Genomic DNA, 6,000 nt, shown 5'->3' with positions numbered 1-6,000 from the left:
AGAAAATAAAGAAATCGGAAGATCGACAGAATCTTCCGTATCTTCTCGACGATGCGAATTGACAACTTAAGAATAAAGACGAAGAGGAAGAGAAAAGTCCGAATCTGTGATCCATGAATACGTGTGCCCGAAATGCAACCATAGCCATGTTGATGCGGATTCTCTTGAAAGAATCGTTCGATATAAAAATCTTCTGAAACGTGAACGCGCCGGTTCAACGTGACTCGAAGCACAACACTCGAGCACCAGGACGAGTTCGATCGATTCTCCTTCGAATTTCTAGCCGTACCCTATATATTTAGCATATCCCCCATAACTGACAGCATGTTATTTCACCAACAAATAATACGCAAGAACCATTGTGTATCCGGCGAAGAGCACTTGAGATTGGAGGGCACCCTTAAACGCTTTTAAATACACGCGGAATGGGTAGAAAGGGTGTTGGAGGGCGTCCAAGAGAGAGCCGAGGACAGAGGGTGAACATGGCCACGTAGAAACGTGCGGTCCCGCTACCTGCTAAATTACTACGAACAACTACAGCCGACAAGGAACGAGAAAGAATACTTTCCTCTCGGGACTCCAATTATCGCGCATCGAAAGGTCTTGCTGATGACGAGAACACAACAGATCTAAAGACGTACACGGTATTCGTCGTTTCTTGAACATTGCGATCGTTGCATAAGCGGTTTCCTGTATTTAAAATGCAACAAGTAAAAGTATCTGGACAAGCGATGTATCTACGAGTAATGAAAATAAATATGAAAGTGAGAGAGAGAGAGAGTGAACGTTGATAGAAAAATATTTATAATTTGACGCGATCGAAAATTATATCGTAGTATTTAGTAAGTTGGACAGGAATTCTGTTATAACGTTATAATCGTACAATTTTATGATTACTATTTGAAATTTCTATGCTTCTCCGAATAAACAACTGTAATTTTATTGTAATTATAATTTTATTTAACGTTGCGAGTAAGCAGGTTGTAGAGAACAAGTAGTTAAATACAACGATATGTCGTTAATCGAAGTTCGTAAATAAAACAGGATATACATTGAATTTACGTTATTTGGAATGAAAACGCTCGCATTGTATCACGAATTTTTGCTTGGAATCAGAACCAACGATCTCATCCCATCGTTCAAACTTTGCTCGGCTTTACCTTCCTTCCCTTTCTTCTCTTTTCCCTTTTGTATCTTCCACCAAGATTCTTCGTTTCCTTCTCCTACCTTCCTACGTCGTTCGTTCTCCTATTCTATCAAAACGGTTCCCACGACTTTCGACTGAAACCGAACTACCAACACTTTTGCTTTTTTATCTTCTACCGTATCATATACTACGATCGCGTTTAAGTTATATAAATTAAGATAAATTAAATTAAGTCAAGTTATATAAATATTCCAATTATATTCTAATTAGTTAACGTTAAACAGAGCATGGGAGGAATAATCGAATTGAAAAAAGAAAGGAATTCTTCCGTTTTACAAAGATTTCGCTCGAGTCTCTGATCTGTTAAACGTTAACTGTCTGATACTAAATATGTTAAAAGATGATGAAGCTGCGTGGATGGCGTCAGATTATGACATTCTAGTATATAAAAGTAAACGTCACATTGAAGCATATCATCCGTATGAATAGGATTGGTATTAGTCGCCATTTAGTAGATATTAGTCGGTAGGATAGACAAGGATAATACGTTTTAATTCAAACGCACCATGGCCGTCGTGGCTCGTTATTCACGCATATATTTCACAAGATTAGGATTCATCAAAACTCTCCTAACTAGCCGGTATCCACGGTCTATCGTGATTTAAGCTTTTGTGCAACTTTCGTCTCGTCGCGACGACTGTGCATCAATTTGTTCAAAAGGAGATAAATAGGTAGAAGGAGAAAAAGATAGTAGGCACATTTTCCTGGATTTAGTCAACTAAATGTATATAAGCCGATTATATTCTTCCCATCGTATTGAATGGAAGGCCAAATTAGAAACTTCAGATAAATTCACGATGCTTCTACGAATGTGTCTACTAATAACTTTGCTTCATTAAGATTTATGATATCATTACTCTGCTATATCTATTCAAGCAGACTTTGGAAAATAAAAGATAATATGAAAAATAAAAGTAAACGAATTTATTTCAAAAATATTTCAAGTACGAAATAACCAAAGAGAAAATGCATTGTTTTAATGCGTTTTTTCATCCTTGATACGATAATAGATCACGTGGACATGAGAATGAATTCGACAAATTATATTGGCTGAACTGAAGCGAGGAAAAAGAAAAACGGAAGGAGCGATTAACTTTCCCAAAGTTAAAGTTTGAAACTACCATGCACCAAAGGACCTACGTCGAAGTTGAGAAAATTCTGGTTAATTGGCGCCAGAGGGGAAAAATTGATTTCCAGAAGCCTCGAACGACCCACGTAGAAAATAGCTTCGAAATCATGGTGGCCCGAACCATTCCAGTGATTCGTATTACGACAGGCAAAAACGATTTGTACCATCGTTTCGTTGAAGAATTTCTCGAAACGTAAACGACAAACAGCAGAAATTGAAAAAATTTCAGAAGTGACCATCGCGCAACTGTCTCGCAAGATGTTAAAGAACAAGGTGTCTTACGATTCTCGCTGAAAGTTAGGATTTCGTGCATTTCCTTTCTAAAACTATCATTAACAATTTCATAGACTCTTAATAGCCGTACATTCGATACGCTACTATCGGTAAATAGCAGAACATCAAAGAGGAGGAAGCTAAAAAAAAAAAAAAAAAGATGAAACAATCGTGCTTTCTTTTTGAAAACAATCCGCGCATTGAAATAAGCGATACAATGGGCCGTCTGCCGAGGCTAAAGAGTCCTCGTAAAACAACAGTTGATCCAAACCAGAGGAAAAGATTATGGAAGAAGAAAGAAATAAAGAAGAAGAGAGAATGGTTAGAACGTAACAATATGGCACCCTCCTGTGTGATCGAGTGGCTCTCTGATTGAGAGTAAAATTTCATTTTCCTCCTACTGTTAGGTTGCTGCCACTACACCAACTCTGTCAATTTTCGCTCATCGGTAACCTTAATCTCTGATACTTTGTTTTAATAACGACCAATTAATATTAAATAACATCTTGAAAGTGAAAAATGTGCACGTGTCTTGAAATTACGTATAGGTGTAATTAAAATATACGTAAAGATTTGAAAGCAAGGGATACCTGTAGAAAATACACACGTTAGAAGATTTCCGTGTAAATATAAAGGAAATTAAACGAATCTAATTCTTTGACTAACATAAAGAAATTTAACTAGGAACACGATTGTTCTTTTCGCAATTGAAGCACGACACGATTATCGTATTACGATAGGTTGAAATTTTTATGCGGAAACAGATTATCGTGAAAAATTCACGCAAAATAAATTCGAAATTCAGCGTTAAAATCTACCGCCAGTATCCACGTGAGATGTATACATACATTCACCATAAATTACATGGTACGCATTGACGACCTGGCGCCCCACATTCTGACGCTTGCCAAATTTCAACGTTCAACGAACAGTTCGCCAATTCCCAATGATTATCCACTTAAATCCTGAAGTCGCGAGTAATTATGTGAGGGTGCGAGGGTCAATTTGATAATTGCGTTATTCCGTTGCAAATAATTACCACCTTTCTCAAATGCAAATCTTACGTGACCAGTTTCTACGTTCTTCTTCTCTTAATTGTCTAAAACAAGGCTCATTATTCTCTTCGATAGCAATGCTTGGAAGAGCTATTAATTTGCATTATAAAGGTGTAAATTTCTTCTCTTTTTGTCTCTTCCATGATTTATGCGTTTTTATTTAACCTTAAAGCGACTTGGATCGTAAAGATCTATGTTTATCTGTGTTTAATAGATACTAAGTATACGCTATTTTTCCTTCGTACTTTAATTTGATTTGTTCCATCCACGTTGCATCTAAAAGATAAATATCTAAAGGCTAAACTATATAATAGAAAAATAATATACAGGAAAACGATATTAACCTATCTGTCTGTGAAATAAACGTTTTCGTATCTCAGATAACTTTCAGGATCTGTTTCTTCTACAAAGATTTCATATCCTCTTGAAATATAGATGAAATTTCCCAGGCTATGTGATATTTATTTTAAATTATTTTATAGTACATATATTAATATATACATACATAGAAAGAATGAAGAAGCATGTAAAAGCAACTGCGTTCGGCTGAGGTTAAAGAGGGGAGAAGCACGCGTCTGCCACGCTCCCAGTGTACACACCTGGGACCAGTTGGCCAGCGAGAGAAATCTTTTTCACCCTAAATACAAACAATATCTAATTATTAACAAATTACGATCACGAAATTGGAAATATTTCAGAAATCTACAAACCAAAGCGTTATATGTCGATTAAAAATTTCTTGTTATAAACAAACATGCTTTGATCCATCCATCGGTATGTTCGTACTCTGTTGTATTCAGCAAGTTTACGCTCTTATCAAAAGTATTACATTCACGGACAATATATTTCGTTGGCAGTGAAATCGATCTCATTTGTCAAGAACGAAGTTCAGGCTATTTTTAACAAAGTCAACCATAGAAGTTAGAAACATGGAATCGCCAGGATGATCCAATACTTCATTTTCCTAGTTTTGTATGTAACAAGGCTCGAGGGAACTCGTACGAATTCATACGACGGAGGAAGTAAAATTATTCGAGCGAATGTCCTTTGAGTTTCGGTGGAAGAGCACCCGTTCGAAGTTCCTTCCTCCACGGGTTTCAAAGATATCGTGCTTAAAAATATATACTTATTATGTGGTGTAACGTAACGTTTCACGGATAGATCGTGTATTATTGAAAAAGTAAATTGTGAAAGACGAGTAGGAAATAAGGTGTATACTTATTTAACGATATAGAATTTCACGGAACATTAGAGAATGCCGAAAACACAGGGCAATGCATAAGCTTAACCATCAAAAAGAAAATCGGCAAACCGCTAATTGCACCGCAAGGTAAATAAAACGAAAACGCCGACAGGAAACTGAAAATAGGCGGAAAACCCGAAGTGGTATTAAAGTCGCATTAAACACATCGGTCGTAACTTCCGGTACATTTCCGAAAATACCGATTTATTCGAAATTAATATATAGGATGTTTTATTTTTGTCCTGCCCAACCATGTTAGCATATTGTACAATTAAAAATAAGAAAAAGATGTTACATAAAATGAAATAAAAATAATTAATGGAAATTCTTAATTTATCTATATTTTAATACAAAAACAACGAAATTTCTAATTTCCTCGGTGATTTTATGATTACGAGATAAAACATATAAATTAACGAAGAATATAGTTTTGCATAGTTTTGATGGAGGTAGTAACGAAGCTCCCTTGAGTAAACAACTATATTAAAAAAGGAAATAAAAGTGAGCAGCAGGTTGGTGCCGGTTTTGGCGCTCTCTAAAACGCCTGAACCGATGATCATATTCCAGATAACCTGGTTAACCCCTCTAGCCCGTTATTATAATATTTGCCAAGCCAAAACATAGTAATTGCTTATTTGCTCGAGCCCAATTACCACAGCCTCCATATACATCCATGAATTTTTTGTACTACGTGACGAGCAAGATATCTATAGAGCTCGTCTTTATTATTCATTTTAGATGTCTACATCACACTATCGTAATATCTGTATGCTTGCGTGTGTCTTCTTTCTAAAATCTTTAAATATCTGTATTTCTACTTTTGAGTTACTTCCCGTTGGTAATCTTATCGTAATCATAAATTATAATTTTTTATGAACGAATAAAAGATTATATCGTATAAGTTTCAATAATCTATAAACGTAAACACATGTATCTCTATATTTACATCGTTCTAAATTTAATTTTGTTAAGCGCGTGATCTTCAATGTACTCACTTAAAGATGATAAATGTATCAACGCATTATAGAAGTAGATAAAATAACGTAAAGATTATGGAATCGAATGAACAAATAGTAGTAGTTTTATCTATATT

The 6,000-nt window shown here is 35.5% G+C and overlaps 1 long non-coding RNA gene across 1 annotated transcript; it reads right to left on the bottom strand.

Moving 5' to 3' along the window:
• Positions 1-1,462: 1,462 nt before the first annotated feature.
• On the bottom strand, positions 1,463-4,384 carry LOC117209916. Its single transcript, XR_004488011.1, has 3 exons — positions 4,170-4,384; positions 4,009-4,087; positions 1,463-3,940 (listed from the first exon to the last, which is right to left on the bottom strand). It is a non-coding gene; the product is annotated as an uncharacterized LOC117209916 (long non-coding RNA).
• Positions 4,385-6,000: the final 1,616 nt, after the last annotated feature.

This window comes from Bombus bifarius, unplaced genomic scaffold, assembly GCF_011952205.1.
Source record: "Bombus bifarius isolate JDL3187 unplaced genomic scaffold, Bbif_JDL3187 scf7180000007968, whole genome shotgun sequence".
NCBI lineage: Eukaryota > Metazoa > Arthropoda > Insecta > Hymenoptera > Apidae > Bombus > Bombus bifarius.
Note: the sequence above shows the minus strand (reverse complement) of the source record. Positions and strands in the feature narration are given on the sequence as shown.